The sequence below is a fragment of the Rhincodon typus genome, chromosome 20, assembly GCF_021869965.1.
Source record: "Rhincodon typus isolate 14 chromosome 20, sRhiTyp1.1, whole genome shotgun sequence".
In the NCBI taxonomy this organism is placed as follows: domain Eukaryota; kingdom Metazoa; phylum Chordata; class Chondrichthyes; order Orectolobiformes; family Rhincodontidae; genus Rhincodon; species Rhincodon typus.
This window is the reverse complement of record NC_063351.1, coordinates 11,042,505-11,060,513: the sequence shown is the minus strand read 5'-3', so window position 1 is coordinate 11,060,513 and position 18,009 is coordinate 11,042,505.

Here is an 18,009-nt window from a genome sequence, read left to right as displayed (position 1 = left end):
CATTGCTGTGGGTCTAGAGTTAGATGTAGGCCAGACCAGGTAAGGATGGCAGTTTCCTTCCCTGAAGGACATTAGTGAACCAGATGGGTTTTTCCCAACAATTGGCAATGGATTCACAGTCATCATTAGACCGTTAATTTCAGATATCTATTGAATTCAAATTCTACCATCTGCTATGGCAGGATTCGAACCTGGGTCCCCAGAATGTTGTCTGGTTTCTGGATTAACAGTCCAGCGATAATGCCACTAGGCCATCGCCTTCCCTGTGTGAGGGGGTTGGCAAGGAGGATGATGCTGAGCCAGCTGAAGAGGATGAGGGGACACTAGAAATAGACGGGGATACAAAACCTGAGGAAGCTGGGGACAGTGCAATGGTTGCTTAAGGATCAGTGAAAGCTGGAGCTAGGATATACATTATACAGAAAGTATTTGGGTATACAGCCATTCTGCAATAAGGCCAAGCTAGCATACCATTGTCAGCTTAGCAATGAACGTATGCTGTTAGAATGAGCACACACCAGGATTTCTGGTGACCTTGTCCTGCCAAGGGATTCCAACGATATCATCTGAGACAATTAATGTGAAAACTAGTATTCATAGAGTCATACAGCATAGAAACAGACCCTTCAATCTAATTTGTCCATGCTGACCAAATTTCCCAAACTAACATGTCCCACCTGCCTGCGTTTGGCCCATATCTCTCTAAACCTTTCCTGTTCATGTACCTGTCCAAATGTCTTAAATGTTGTAACTGAACTTGCACTACTATTTCCTCTGGCGGTTTATTCTGCACATGAACTACCCTCTGCATGGAAATGTTGCCCCTCAGGTCCCTTTTAAATCTTTCTCCTCTCACCTTAAAAATATGCCCCCTTGTTTTGAACATTCCCACCCTAGGGAAAAGATCTTTGCTATTCACCTTATTCATGCCCCTCATGATATTATAAACCACTGTAGACTGAGGACACAGGCTTGGTAGGCTTGTGATTTGCTTGCCTTCACCCAGTTGCTGTTGTTTCACACACTCTTACTCGGAATGTTGGTTTCACACCACATTTCTGATTGCTAGTGGTTGTGAAGTCTACATAGATGATGTCATCAAAGATATCCAGCATGCTTTCAATGCTGAGAGATGTGTTTTGACCATATCCTGGACTGTGAAATTTGTTTTCCCGATGCTGATAGTCAAATCAAACTCTAGAGGTGTGAGAGTTTTTCAATTTGTGGTTGAAGATGTTCGTTGGTATGGAATACCTGTTATATTCTTCTCTTGATCTAAATGTAGCAATTATACACCAGAATTTGTGTAACATTAAAGTGGGCCTTTCCTTAAAGACAACACCATATTCAAGTAATGTTTTATTTGGGAGATAATGCATGGTGAATGTTACTGCTTGTAGATTAACTTTCAGTTCTGGGATGACTACATCACACCCTGTCGAGATGATCATTGATTGATGGGAGTTTAAGAAATGTTTCCTCAAAGGTGCATGTGTATCATCACAACAGCTCTCTTTTTTTCTAATGAAATGTTCACTCTTAATGAGTCAAACTATTTACAAGAAAAAAAAACATAAATAACACTGTCTGAATGTACTTTAAGAAGTGGTAATAAAATTATAATTATCAGAAATATAATCACAGTTTGTTTCTCCATCCAGACTTAGTCATGACCATCTTTGCTGGGGGTTACTGTATGATTTCAGAATGCTGATTGTGGGGCTTTCTTTGATGTTTCTTATACTGTACTCTGTTTGCGATAGATGTTTCTGGTTGTATTATTCCAATTTGTGTCCTGACTCACTGAGGTAGAGTGCTTGAAATGAAGCCTCACTCTTCCCTGAGTCATTACTAATGTGAAATTTGATTAAACCATTGAATTGCATAATTCTACTAACTGCCTAATTCAGATGAAAAGAATGAGTAACAATTTTTTTTTCAATAAAAAGTGAATGACTATTGCAAATGGTTAAAGAAAAAGATCCAGTTGCTAAGTTATAACTCGATAACTTATTTTTAAAAATTCCTTACACATGCAAAAAGAAACAGGTACAAATATTATGGGTGGTCAGGGAGAAATGGTTAGATAAGTACAGTTCTTGAACCAATCCAGATCACAGATGTCAATGAGTTGTTTTCTTCCAATTATTTTCATTTTTTTCCAACTCTTTGCTGATGATACAAGGTTGGGAATACTGTACACCAATTCTCAGTTTTTTATTCCGTGTTTGAGAACTTCCCCTTTCAGTGTTCCTGAAAGTGGTTCTCCCTTCTCTCCCAGCAGGGGATTTGCAGAGAGAGCAGCTCACAGAGGACAGGTGAGGGAGAACAGCTCACCACTAGGGATTTTCTTATATTTCTCCACACACAGAAAGGGGAGAAATAGAGATAGATCTTTCTCTTTGCAGGCTAGGCATTTCTGCTGTATTGCTCACATATGAGGTTGTAGCCACCTGCCCAGGAGCCAATCAAAAGATTGTTACTATGATGAGTACTCCTGAACAAACAAGAACTGCTACCAATTGGAAAGCTGATTAAAATACTGTCTCTGGGCAAAATTGTCCTGAGCGATTTGTCTGGCGTTCTCTCCCATTGTTCAAATAAAGCATCTTTGTATATATAACACACAATATATTCCAGTAAGGAGCAAATTACTGTTGATTCTGCAATCTGTACTGAAGACAAAAAATGCTGGAGATCACAGTGGGTCATCCATGGAGGGAAAGCAAAATGAAGAGTCATCTGGACTCGAAACATTAGCTTGCTCTCTCTCCATGGATGTTGCCTGACCCACTGTGATCTCTAACACTTTTTGTTTTCAGTATGATATTCCAGTAAGTTGTTCTTAAAACTGAAGACACCTGCTTACACAGCGTCCTTGGTTTAAAGCTGCATCTTTTCCCGTTTTTAGTCTGTAGTCTGAAAAAGTTGTGATTCTGGGCATTAGCCAATGATTTTGTTGGACTCCAAGTATCATTAGTTGGGGGTTACTTGAACCTTCTGTCTATTATTCAGGTTGATTAATTCATATCCACAGTTCAGTCATGAGTATCTTTCACCTTCCCTTGTTTTTTGATTAATGCATCACATAGTCCTGGGAGTATCAGTGAATAATTGGAGGGGAAATTTTTCAGCTCTTGTCTCCTGGATAGCGTTCCAGTGTTGGTTTTGCAGTATGAAGTTTACAAGCTCAGAGTGAGTATACCTATTTGGTTCAATGGTGTCGTGAACGTGATGTCTGATGACCTGCATTGCAGAATTGGGTGATCTTCACCCAGTGTAGGAACAGGATTACCAATGATGTTCCTTGTCATCTGTGGTCCTTGTTCTTGCCTTAGGACAAAGGGCATGTCCTTGCAGATTGATATTCCTCCAATCACTGATCCTGTGGTGTCAACAATATAAAATATCTGGCATGACCAGTATGAGTTGTTGTAGTGGCATTTGAGTGTAATGAGTCATAGGAAAGAATCCCTGAGCTATTGTCTGTAGTGAATTTGGCATGGATTATTCAAAGATCAGTTGCCACCCCTGCATGTACAAAAATTTTGGTGTTTGAAGTGGAAGGATGGTTACACCTGCATTGGTCTCCAGTTTTGAGCATAGGTCATGCTGTCCCTTCCATGTAGGCACACAATCTGTTCACAATGCATAATGTTGGCTCATTTTTGTGAGTCAGTGGTCTGATCATTCTTATCATCTTGTTGTATTCCATTGTGAGACATGTTGTAAGTCTTTTTTTATGCTGTTTGGTACACCCAGTTGGTTGTCTCTGTCCTCATTCATCCTTCTAATACCGCAATGCCATAAATGGGAGTAAAGGATTATCCTGAAACCTTCATTTCTCAAACTCCAAGGTCCACGAGGAATCAGCCTCAGACTCAAAGGTCAACCTCAGGCAATATTAAGACCCAAAGACAAAGAAATTTTAGAAGCACTGCATTATCCACGATTAGCCATGGTCACTGCTGAGAAGAGAGCTTGTAGACTCAAACTCATCCATAAAAGTGGAAACAGGCAACAAACATAAACCGAGAAATCCATTTAAATAATGCCTTTCAAAAAGTGTTCTTTAGAGGCAAACTGAATTCTGCATGCAGCATCAACACTGCAGGTGCCAAATCAATCTATTTGTTCACATCTAGAATATTCCCATACCGACTTCTAAACAGATGAGACTTTAGATTGAGGCATTGCTTCATCAAGTGGTTATTTTGCCTGTCACACATTGAGAATGTGCTGTGGTGTCAGTTTCCAAATTAAATGAATTTGTATTGTCTGAACACATTTGAACAAGATAGTACAATGCAAGATCCATCCGACTGCATCCGTAGCTGAGAACCTAGCTACACTTGCAAACAACAAATCTTTACCAAATTGCGTGTGAACAGTGGGTTCTGGTAGTTTCCACGTGATGAGGAATCTAAACTTTTAACCTCCTTCATATCACTTTTGGACATTATTTTAACCGCCTGTCTTTTGGAATTATGTTCACACTTAGGATTTTCAAAAGGCTTATGTCCAACATACAAGAAAATTTGAAGACATCATATGCCATGTAGATAAAGTTCTTAACTTAAGGAACAATATGATTAAAGGGCACAGAGAGTTTTGAAAACATTATAAGATGCTGTGTCGAGACTTAATAATAAGTTTGAATTTCAAAGTCAGTGCTAACATTTTTGGGACACACAATCCAGGCAACAGATCATTCTGAATAAACCATAATGTTAGTCAAGCAGCAAATGTTTTACAACACTTTTTCATTTCCAAATACTTTATTATGGCATAGCTTCCAGATTAGACAGGCCTGTCCATTTAAGACCGTTATATGACATCATGAGATGTAACATTCAGAATAAATGTACCCCTCCTTGCTTTCAGTCACTCTTTGTGAAATGAAGGCAGTGTCGTGTCTTCAGTCAATCAATTTTTTTGTATGTAATGTGCAGTAATATAAGTAAGCACAGACCCTGAATGAGGTGTGCAAGTCTTTGATATTATAGCCAGATTGGTGCCCAAGACATCTATCTCAACAAGAGCCCAACTCTCTGTGGTATATGTTAATACATAGAAAACCAAAAAAATGCATCATGGTGGCAGTAAGCAGGCACTAACGCTATTTGTGACAGCTAATTAGTGTCAGTAAGTGGTCACTGAAGTGACAAAGAGACAGCAGCAGGAGACATATGAAAAGTCTTTTCCCAAAAGTCATCCATCAATCTGTCTGAGTTCAGAGCTGAAATTTTGACTAAAACCAAGACTGAATTGCTACAACTGAACCTGAAAGCTACAAGGCTGTACTGAAGTACAATAAGTACGTGACCTCTCTCTTTCAGCAAAGATAGTAGTTTACAAGAGGCCTACAAAAACTTTAATCTTAAAAGTGACATAACCCTAAACAAATGGGCAACATGCACTACATGTTAAAATTGACTCTGGTGCTAATATTGTTCCTCCACGTATCTTCCACAATTCATCAAACTGGAAATGTGTGATACATTCCCCACAAATAAGCTAACTGCTTCCAATAGGTTTGACTAAATTAAAATACATATTTTTATACTGGTGTCCTAAAGACCATAAAGCTACACATGAAAGATGGAAAGCAAACTTAATTACCATGTACTGGCAATCCACTGGCATTCTATCAGAACTTCATTGTTTAAAAAAATCAATCTTTACCTTATGCATCAACAGACACTGGCAAAAAATGACAGGCAGTTAGACTTCTTAGCAATTTGGGCAGTGGAGTGTTGAGAACAACAAAATCTTGCGCTATTTCTGACCATGACTGCAAAAGTCCCGACAATTGTTCCCAGGATTTGGATGATCATAGAGCCAGAGAGTCATAGAGATATACAAAGAAACATACTCTTTGGTCCAACTGGTCCAAGCCGACCAGATATCCTAAATTAATCTAGTCCCATTTGCCAGCATTTGGCCCATATCCTTCCAAACCCTTCCTATTCATATACCCATCAAGAGGCTTTTTAAATGTTGCGTGTACCAGCCTCCATCAATTCCTCTGTCAGGTCATTCCATACACATATCATCCACTGCGTGAAAAAGTTACTGCTTAGGTCACTTTTAAATTTTTGCCCTCTCACCTTAAACCTATGCCCTCTAGTTTTGGACTCCCCTACCCTGGGGAAAAGACCTTGATTATTCACCCTATCCATGCCTCTCATGATTTGAAACACTTCAATAAGGTCACCCCTCAGCCTCTGATGCTCCTGGGAAATTAGCCCCAGTCTATTCAGCTTCTCTCTATAGCTCAAACACTCCAACTCTAGCAACATCCTTGTAGATCTTTTCTGAACCCTTTCAAGTTTCACAACATTCTTCCTATAGCAGGGAGACCAGAATTAAAGATAGTATTCGAAAAGTGGTCTAACTAATGTCCTGCACAGCTGCAACATGTCTTCCCAACACCTCTGCTCAACTTAAAGTTCCAGTCAATTTTAGGTTTCACTGGCTTGAGTTAATGTTATACCCAAAACAGTGAGTGAAACAATCAACAAATTTATTCGCAGGTGTAGACACAAAGGTACAAAATTTGACTTCACAGGTTATCTTAGCTGAAAGGCTTATGGAATTGGCCGTTGCTTCCACATCTATTAAATCTTTTTGGAAAAGCTCTCCTAGAAAATGAAAAGGTTATAGCATTGATGCTCTACTAAAAGAAGGACATAAGTTCCAAGCAGTTGAAGCAGCCCAGCAGTATCTGCAAATGCTTGTCTGTGGAACAGCTATTGCAGCCATCAACAGCTGTGGAATATTCAAGTCTTGCACGAGAAGTGAATTGCCTCACTCACCAAGATTTTGTGAGATATGCCAGTTCTACAGGAGGATATGGGCCAATACATGTAGGAAATCCAACCAGCCAGAGAAACACAAAGTACAACTCAATGATCCAGAGCAGCATGTGAAGGACAACCAACCAAGGAGCAATGTCAAAGAAAATTCCAAATTTCCATCCATGTCATACAAGCAGGTCTGCAAAGTCTAAGAGATAACTGCAACATTATAGCTTTTAGAGCACAGTCAGACAATACATGTGGTCAACTTGATATCCAACTTAGGTGCCATCAGAAAAGCTGAAGTCTGTACTTCTATTGATGTGATATAGCCCAAAAGTAATGGACAATGTGCACTATGTATACCAAAATTGACTCTGGTGCAAATGAAAATATCATCCCTTTACGTATCTTCAATGAGTTGTACCTGGCAAACTGGCACAATGTGGTGCTGCCCACACAGGAAAAGCTTACAATATTCGATGTATAAGCATCATCAATCACAAATGCCAATATGGATCCTCAGGATGGATACCTGAAACCTCTTGCATTGTTGAAATTGATGGACCACCTACTATTGATATGATAGAATATCCATATCTGTATATTTTCACAATCCGCAAGGTGACAAATCCATCATTCACAACTGCAAAGATTCCAACCTGTAACATTGACCTCAAACATTTTGGTTGTTGCCTCTCAGAGCAGATATAGCAAACTATGTTGGATGATGACCAGCTGCAACAGTTCAACAAGACCATAGGTCTGACTAAATTAAAATACACATTTTTATACTGTGTCCTAAAGACCATAAAGCTTTCCATGAAAGATGGAAAGCAAACTTAATTACCATGTACTGTGGGCTGGTTGGATTTCCTACATGTTTTGGCCTGTATCCTCATGTAAAAGGTGGCTGGCATATCTCTCAAAATCTTGGTGAGTGAGGCATTCCACTTCTCGTGCAAGATTTGGATATTCCACAACTGTTGATGGCTGCAATAGCTGTTCCACAGACAAACATTTACCAACGTGGGCTGAAAACATCAAAAGGGTGCCAAACTTAGTATTTTTTTTAAGTCATTCAGAGGCAAACTAGGACTCTCCTGGAATGTAACCTTTCAAGGATGAACAAGTGACAACATCACAAGCTGCACTTCAAAACATGCTATACCATGTACACATAGATAACATGAGCAAACAGAAACAAAACTGGAGAGGGTTCAGAACAGATTTATCAGGATGTTGCCGGGTATTTAAGGTTTGAGTTTTCAGAAAGGCTGGATAGGCTGAGATTCTTTTCCACTGGAGCATAGGAGATTGACAGGCGACCTGAGAGGTATAGATAGAGTTAATGGTAGTTGTCTTTTCCCTAGGATGGGGGATTTCAAGATTAAGGGGCATATTTTTAAGGTGAGAGGACAGAGATTTAAAAAAGACATGAAAGACACATTTTTTACACAGAGAATGGTTCGCATGTGGAATGAACTTCCTGACGAAGTGGTGGATGTGGGTACAATTATAATGTTTTGAAGACCTTTGGATATGTACATGAATAGGAAAGGTTTGTAGGGATATGGGCCAGGAGCAGGCAGGTGGGACTAGTTTATTTTGGGATTATGTTTGGACTGGTTGGACCAAAAGGTCTGTTTCTAGGTTGCATGACTCTATGGCTCTATGTTGCAATACGCCTCCTAGACAGGTAGGACTTGAACCTAGATCTTCTGGCTTAGAGGTAGGTCTACTAAAGCCTCCACTCTGTAGCTATGTAATGGAATAATATGGAATGCACTGCTTAGAAATATGGTGGAGGCTGGTTCAAGAGGGCATTGGATGATTATTTTGATAGAAATGGTGTGCAGAAATATGGGGAAAATGCAGTTAATAGATTAAGTGCAGGTACAATGGACTAAGTAGAACCCTCTGCGCTGTACCAATTTTATGAACAGCCATTAGTCTGCTCATTGGCTTGAGTGGGCCTTCTGCCTGCATTAGAAAGGATGTCTTTCTGAAGAAAAAGCTGTTGGCCATTGAAGTGACTGGCAGAGCTCTCGACTCAGCAGCGCTACCTGGAGAAGTGGCTGGGAGTAGCGGGCAGAGCTAAAAGAGAGACACCAAAGGAGCTAAAGGTAAGTCCAGGATTTTGCCAGAGACAGGTTACCAAGAGCCAGCAGGTGGGTAGGGACCCAGGATTATCAGGGCAGGATTATCAGGGGAGAGAGGAAGCCTGGTTTGGTGGTATCGGAATTACCTTAGTTGGAGATTACTTTGATGGGCATGGGAGCCTGTAATTTAGACACATTCCCTTGCCCACCTACACAAGTCTGTAAGGTTTCTGCCATGGCATCCAAATTTTAGGAATTCCTTTCCCTATCTACCATCCCACCCCCTGGGAGAATGTAAAATTCTGACTACTGTCATCTTTGATGATAGAACTTCATGGAGAATTACGTTGATTGAATCCAAAAGTTTATTATTACTATAGTGCAAAATATGAGTAGGTATCCACTATTTGTTGTGCTTCTGGCGATTTCACATCAACTATTGACAGCTGTAATTCCTTCATCTGGGTTATTCTTTCATGATGACATTGGGCTATTACACTGGGCTAGCGCTGATCAGAAACCTCAATCATCATTAAATCCTTCCAGGGACATTTTATAGGATTAGGGAATACATTTTCAACCTGTCTCCTGGGCAGTAACAGACACTGCAGATCAACTGCACCATTTCAGAAATTGCCCAATATTTCATTCTCTCAGAGACTGAAGTGAGAATTAGTTGGCTTCTGTAGGAGGCAGCAGATCTACAATAGTTGGTTAACAGCTGGATAGAAAGTTGAAAAGCTACGCAAAGAGGTGGTAGAAAGAATAAAAATTGCATTGGGCGTTGTGAGATACAAGCTGCCAATTAACTTATTCTACCCTGTAATTGGGACAGTGATATTGTACCTGTGCAACATACCTCTGCCTTTTGTCCAAATAATTTATAAACTGCCAATGATGGGAAAAACCTTATTGGTTTGTTGCATTTTTTTGCTAATTTAAAATAATTCAGCCCCTGAACATCAAACCTCAAATGGGTGTGAGATACTAAAATAGTGTCTTTTAAATTCCCCATCAGATTTTCCATAAATTTCAGCTTTAGCATAATATTTATAAATATAACGAGCACAAAATTGGAACCAGGTCTGCAGTGCATGGAGGTATCAGTGTCTTATGATTTGTTTTACAGCTTCCTCAAACATCAATATCAATAACATTTACAAGATGCTTACCCTTTTCAGCATAGAAATAAAGCTTATATAATGTCCAGGGGCAATTTTTAAACTAAGGTAATCATTCATTGAGTTTCACCAGCAAAGACTCTAGTTTTAATGCCTAACTGCAATGAGTAAATGAAGTTAAGAGCAGCAAACCTCCAGAATTTCAAAAGTCCAGAGACTCTTTCTTGCTTCATTGTCATTACTTGACTGCATATTGGCATTCTCTTCAGGTGTCATAGTGAAGCATAACACAGCAACATAGAAATGTTTTGGGCTGGGTGAAGTGCCAGCAGTAATCAGTCCAGTCTCAAGTTCAAAATTAATAACATGTACAGCTCTGTCTCACATCAACTGTGGGACAGGATAGTACATAGGTGTTTTTTTTTTGGTGTTGGGGGGCTTTACGTGTAAAATAGATTGGATGTGGAGTCTACAACATTTCTACCCATCGCAAGCTCACAATATGGGGGGTGGATGGACATTGAATTTGGCAGCCCACTTCTCCATTTGTAAACTAATAAAAAAGTGACAATTAAGTTGGTCAAAATCTCTATTGACCCTGATAATATGCAGGCCACGCTGAAATACAGCTGGTGTGGGCAGTCAGAAGGGAATGGTCAGGCTGCGCACTTCGGCTATTGGACACTTAAGATGCCACTGCACCTTATTTCCTTACTACCTGCCCAACAGAACCTGGCCGCCTCAGCTGTGTATCCCCATTCCCCAAGCTCTAGCATCCCCTCACCCTCTGGACTTAGTTTCTCTGGGCAGCCTTCATCCTCTTTGTGCTCTTTTAGGCTCTGGCGTTCTGACAGTAATGGAATTGCTGGTTAATCTGATTTGGCTGACAGTTTCAGAGAGCAGAACTCCTTCTGAATGAAGAACACAAGAGCACACCTCCAGAGACCAGCAATGCCCTGATTTTTCAAACTCTCATCTTTGTTTGTAAAACCACCAGTGACTATCCTTTTCTCTGCAACGTGCCTCAGTCAAATCTACCTCAGCGATCTCAGGCCTCCACTAGCCTCTTGAACAAATCTAATTTTCATGGCTTTACCATTTTAAGTTTCCCCAGCTGCCCAAAGTGCTAGGATTTCTTCTTTAAGTCTCTATGCCATTCTATCTATTGCTCTTCCTTTAAGATGATCCTTAAAACCTTTCTTTTTGCACCAACTTTTGATCATCTATTCCAATAGCTCCTCACATAACTTGGTGTCAGATTTTATTTGATGATCCTCTAGTAAAGTGCCTTGATTTATTTTGTAATGATAGGGTCACATAAATAAAATGTGTATAAATAGTTGTTTTGTGAAGCATCTGTGCAGTTTCCTTTTGAGTTCTCCAATACCACATGCCTTTTAATAGACAGCCTATCTCAAACATTCACCACAAGCTTTGTAAATTTTTAAATTGAAGCTAGTTGTTCACCTTTGGTAATTCAGTGGAGTAGTGCAAAGGTTTCTCAAAGTCATCCTTTGCTCACCTTTGCTGGTGAAACTCACTAAATGATTACCTTAGATTAAAAATTGCCCAAGACATTATATAAGCTTTATTTCTATGCTGAAAAGGGTAAGTACCTTGGTAAATGTTATTGATATTGATGTTTGAGGAAGCTGTAAAACAAATTATAAGGACAAAGACACTGATATTTCCATGCACTGCAGACCTGGTTGCAATTTTGTGCTTGTTATATTTATAAATATTATGTTAAAACTGAAATTTATCTTAATGGAAGATCTGATGGGGAATGTAGGAGACACCATTTTAGTACCTCACACCCATTTGAGGTTTGATGTTCAGTGGCTGAATTATTTTATAGAATGGTCTATCAAATCTTCTCTCATCTTTCTTCTCGCCAAGGAGAACAGTCTCAACTTCTTCAATGTATCCTCAGAACCTTCATTGGACAGAACATTGAGTATAGGCGGTCAGATGTCATGTTGCAACTGTACAGGACATTGATGAGGCCACTTTTAGAATACTGTGTTCAATTCTGGTCACTCTTCTCTAGAAAGGATGTTGTTAAACTTGAGAGGGTGCAGAAAAGATTTACAAGGATAGTGCCGGGACCAGAGTGTTTGAGTTAGAGTTATATGGAGAGGCTGAATAAGCTGAAGCTTTTTTCCCTGGAGCATCAGAGGCTGAGGGATGACCTTTTTGAGGTTTATAAAATCATGAGGTGCGTGGATAAGGTGAATAAACAAGGTCTTTTACCTAGCGTGGGGCAGTCCAAAACTAGAGGGCATAGTTTTAAAGTGAGATTTGAAAAGGACCTGAGGGGTAACTTTTTCACACAGAGGGTGGTTTGTGTATAGAATGAGCTGCCAGAGGAAGTGGTGGGTGGGTAGGTACAATTACAACATTTAAACGGCATCTGGACGGGTACATGAACAGGAAGGGTTTAAAGGGATATGAGCCAAATGCTGGCAAACGGGACTAAGTCAGATTGGGATTTCTGGTCAGCACATATGAGTAGGACTGAAGGGCCTTCTTCTGCTCTGTATGACTCGATGACTTCCATGACTGAATTTTCTCATCCCTGGAACCATTCTTGTAAATCGCTTCCGCACTCTCTCCAATGCATTCACATATGTCTGATAATGTATTGTCTACGATTGTACACAATACTCCAGCTGAGAAGTGTCTTATACAAGTTCAGTATCACCTCTTTGCACTTGCACTCTACAGCCCTATAAATAATGTCCATATGCTTTATTAACTGCTCACTCCACCTCTCCATCCACTTTCAATCACATGTGTACATATACACAGAGGTCCCTCTTCCCCTACACTTCTTTTAGAATCATTACCCTTATTTTATATAGCCTATCATTGTTCTTCCGATCAAATTACAGCACCTCACACTTCTGTATTGAGCCTCATTTGCCACCCACTCTTGGAAATGTCTTTTTGGAGTGTCCTCCACAAGGTTTACATTTCTTCCAAGTTTAGCGTTATCTGAAAACTTTGTAATTGTCCCCTGTAAACCAAGATCTAGATGATTAATGTATATCAGGAAAAGCAAGGGACCCTAGGGAAGTTCACTGCAGACCTTCCTCCAACCTGGAAAATATCCATTCTGTTTTGCTCTCAGTTTCCTTTTACTCCATTAATTGTATATCCCTTTTTCTACAGTGTCTTTAATGCCATGACCATTTTCCTCACATGTCTATTGTGTGACACTGTATTACACACCTTCTGGAAATCCATGTATGTCACATCAACAGCATTACCCTCATCAACCCTTTCTGCTACCTCTTCAAAAAACTCCAACAAGTGAGTCAAACATGACTTTCCCTTTCAAAAACCCTGCTGGCTCTTTCTAACCAACCCATCTTTTTCAATGTGAACACAATTCTATCCAGAAGAATTGTTTCTAGAGGTTTTCCCACCACTGAATTAGTTAAACTAATTGCTTATCTTTACAGGTGTTCTTGGACAAAATTGTAATGTTTGCAATATTCCAGTCTTCTGGCACCTCAACTGAGTCCAGGGAAGACTGAGAATTTGTGGCAAGTGCACTTGCAAATTTTATCCTCACTTCCTTCCAGAATCCTTGGATGCATCTCATCCAGTTTCAGTGCCTTGTCAGCTTGAAGTGGCAACAATCTACCGAAAACTTCTTCCTTATTAAGCTTGAATCCTTCTACTGGCAGAGTGTTATCATGGCTAGGCAGCATTCTCCTTTTCTTGTAAAGACAGAACTTTATCCAAAATAAATAGCCCTTCTATATTTTATAACGTAACTCCTGCCCATCCAGATTCCAATAGCACCTATGAAGAATAGTTGAAGAGACAGAATACTCTTCACTTTACTAACATTTTTTCATCGCAGTAGAAATGTATTTTCCAACTACATCTGCCTTCTAATCTTATCAGGCATTTTCAAACAATTGTGGCATGTAATATACACTGCGTCAACTGCAGTCTTCCAACTGTGCAATGGTGTGGTCTCAGTGATGTTAAATTTCTTCCTTTGTAGCTTCTTTCAAGGAGCAACAATATACCTTGATAGCAATCCAACCAATCATTAGAATTCCACAGTACATGCAGGTCACTGCTAAATGCATTGTACAGTGCAGAAGCGGCCAGTTTAACCAGAAAATACCAAACTGCTTGGGAAGTTGTACCGGGGAAGCTGGTAACCCGAGTGCATCCTATTGAATTGCCACACATCTTTGAATGCAATAGAAAGGAGTAAATCTTCTGCATCTGGATCTGGGTTGTTCCTGGTTCCAGTGGTTGAACACTGAACTGCTCATGCAATGTTTCTTTGGCTTTGTGAAATTCGTCGTGGTAATACCATTGAATGTACAAGTGACATGAGTTTGAAACAAAAGACAGAAAATTCTTCGAAAAAGAACAGCAGGTCAGTCAGCAGCTTTAAAAGGCATGGATTTAAAAAAAAAGTCATTGCATATGTCAGCTTTCACATTCCCAGTCATTTCACTGCTCAATTCATTAATAACTGAAGTGTAGCCACTATTACGGTGTAGTCAAACACAAAAACCTCGTTGTACACAGAAAAAAATCCCACAAACATCAATGCGATAAATTGCCAAAACATTTACTTAGTGTTGATTTGATTCAATTTGATTTGTTACTGTGACATGTCCCAAAACACACTAAAAAGTACTGCATTGCGTGCTAACCAGAAAAATCATACTTTACTTAAGTACATCAGGGTAATAGAACAGAATGCAGAATATAATGGAATGGTTGTTGGAAGTTCCGGGATTTAGGTGCCTTAAAAGAAATAGGGAGGGCGGAAAAAGAGACAGGGGAGTGGCATTGCTAGTCAGGGCTAGTATAGCAGCTACTGAAAGGCAGTTCGAGAATGATATGTTGACAGAGTCAGTTTGGGTTGAGGTCTTAAACAAGAAAAGAGCAGTCACTTTGTTGGGGTTTTTGTACAGACCCCCTAATAGTTGCAGAGAAGTGGAGGAGCGGATTGGGAGGCAGAAACTGGAAAGGTGGAGAAGTCACAGGGTTGTAGTCATGGATAACTTCAACTTTCCAAATATTGATTGGAAACATTTTAGTTGTAATAGTTTAGATGGAACGGATTTTGTCCAGTGCATTCAGGAAGGATTCCTGACACAGTAGGTAGATAGACCAACACGAGGAGAGGCCACTTTGGATTTGGTGCTTGGCAATGAACCAGGCCAAGTGTTAGACCTGTTGGTAGGAGAGCATTTTGGTGGTAGCGATCATAACTCTGTTACTTTTACAATAGTCATGGAAAAGGATAGGTACGTACAGCAGGGTAAGGTTTATAACTGGGGGAAGGGTAATTACAATTCTGTTAGGCAAGAACTGGGTAACATAAAATGGGAACAGATGCTGTCAGGGAAGAGCACTATTGAAATGTGGAGATTGTTTAAGGAATGCATACTGTGTGTGCTCGATATGTCTGTCCCTAGCAGGCAGGGAAGATGCGGTCGAGTGAGGGAGCCTTAGTTCTCAAGAGGGGTCAAACAACTGGTTAAGAGGAAGAAGGATGCTTATGTAAGGTTTAGGAAACAGGGAACGGAAAAGGCTCTAGAGGGATACAAGTTATCCAGGAACGAGCTGAAGAAAGGGTTTAGGAGAGCGATAAGGGGGCATGAGGAAACCTTGACAGATAGGATCAAGGAAAACTCCAAGGCTTTTTACATGTATGTGAGGAATAAGAGAATGACCAGAGAAAGGGTAGGGCCGGCCGATCAAGGATTGTAAAGGGAATTTGTGCACGGAGCCTAAAGAGATAGGAGAGGTCCTTAATGAATACTTTTCTTCAATATTCACAACTGAGAGGGACCTAGTTGTAGAGGAGGACAGTATGAAACAGCTGGTAGTCTAGAGGAGGTGGGTGTTAGTAAGGAAGATGTACTAGGAATTTTGAAGAACTTGAAGATAGATAACTCACCCGGGCCTGATGGGATTTATTCAAGGATTCTATGGGATGTGAGGGAAGAGATGGCAGGGCCTTTGGCAATAATTTTTTCGTCCTCACTATCCAAGGGAATAGTGCCGGAAGATTGGAGAGAGGCAAACGTCATTCCCTTGTTCAAAAAAGGGAATAGGGATAACCCCGGAAATTACAGGCCAGTTAGTCTTCTGTCAGTGGTGGGCAAATTATTGGAAAGGGCTCTGAGAGATAGGATTTATGATCACTTGGATAGGCACAGTTTGATTCGTGATAGTCAGGATAGATTTGTGAGGGGTAGATCATGCCTCACAAACCTTATTGAATTCTTTGAAGAGGTGACCAAACTCGTGGATGAAGGTAGAGCAGTGGATGTTGTATACATGGATTTAAGTAAGGCGTTTGATAAGGTTCCCCATGGTAGGCTCATGCAGAAGGTAAGGAGGCATGGGATAGGGGGAAATGTGGCAGATTGGATTCAGAATTGGCTGACCCTTAGAAGATAAAGGGTGGTAGTGGACGGAAAATATTGAACATGGTACTCAGTTATGAGTGGTGTACCACACAGATCTGTTCTGGGTCCTCTTCTATTTGTGATTTTTGTAAATGATTTGGATGAAGGAGTGGAAGGGTGGATTAGTAAGTTTGTGGACGATACGAAGGTGGGTGGCGTTGTGGACAGTGCAGAGGGCTGTTCTAGGTTACAAAGGGACATTGATAGGATGCAGAGCTGGGCTGAGAAGTGGCAGATGGAGTTTAACCCTGAAAAGTGTCAGGTGATTCATTTTGGAAGGACAAACTTGAAAGCAGAATACAGGGTTAATGGAAAGATTCTTGGCAGTGTGGAGGAGCAGAGGGATCTCGGGGTTCATGTCCACAGTTCCCTGAAAGCTGCCACCCAGGTGGATAGAGTTGTTAAGAAGGCGTATGGTGTGTTAGCTTTCATTAATAGAGGGATTGAGTTCAAGAGCCGTGAAGTTATGCTCCAGCTATACAAAACCCTGGTTCAGCCACATCTGGAGTATTGTGTCCAGTTCTGGTCGCCTCTTTACAGGAAAGATGTGGAAGCGTTGGAAACGGTGCAGAGGAGATTTATCAGGATGTTGCCTGAAATGGAGGGAAGGTCTTATGAGGAAAGGTTGAGAGAGCTAAGGCTTTTCTCTTTGGAATGACGAAGGATGAGGGGTGACTTGATAGAGGTGTACAAAATGATCAGAGGTACAGATAGATAGACAGCCAGAGACTTTTTCCTAGGGTGGAGGTAGCTATTACAAGGGGGCATAGTTTTAAAATGAGTGGAGGTAGATAAAGGGCAGATGTTAGAGGTAGGTTCTTTACTCAGAGAGTGGTAGGGGCGTGGAATGCATTGCCGGAGAGGGTAGTGGAGTCGGCCTCATTAGGGGCATTTAAGCGGCTATTAGATAGGCATATGGATGATAGTATAAGGTAGGGGTGGAGGTTAGGATTAGGGTAAAAGTTCAGCACAACATTGTGGGCCAAAGGGCCTGTACTGTGCTGTACTGTTCTATGTTCTATAATGTTACAGCTACAGAGAAGGTGCAGAGAAAGATCAGCTCTAATATATGAAAGGTCCACTCATAAGTCTGACAATAGTCGGGTAGAAGCTGTTCTTAAATCTGTTGGTACGTGTTTTCAAACATTTTTCTCTTCTGCCCAATGGAAGACGGTGAAAGGGCGTATAACCAGGGTGGGAGGGGTCTTTGATCAGTGTTGCTAATGAGAACAATATTACCCAATGTATAGGGAGTACTGAGACAACAAGGTGCAAGGCTGGATGAACACAGCAGGCCAAGCAGCATCATAGGAGCAGAGAGGCTGACGTTTCGGGCCTAGACCCTTCATCAGAAAAGGGGGAGGGGAAGGGGGTTTTGAAATAAATAGGGAGAGAGTGGGAGGCGGATAGAAGAGGGATAGAGGAGAGGATAGGTGGAGAAGAAACAAACAGGTCGAAGAGGCGGGGATGGGGCCAGGAAAGGTGAGTGTAGGTAGGGAGTTAGGAAGGGGATAGGTCAGTCCAG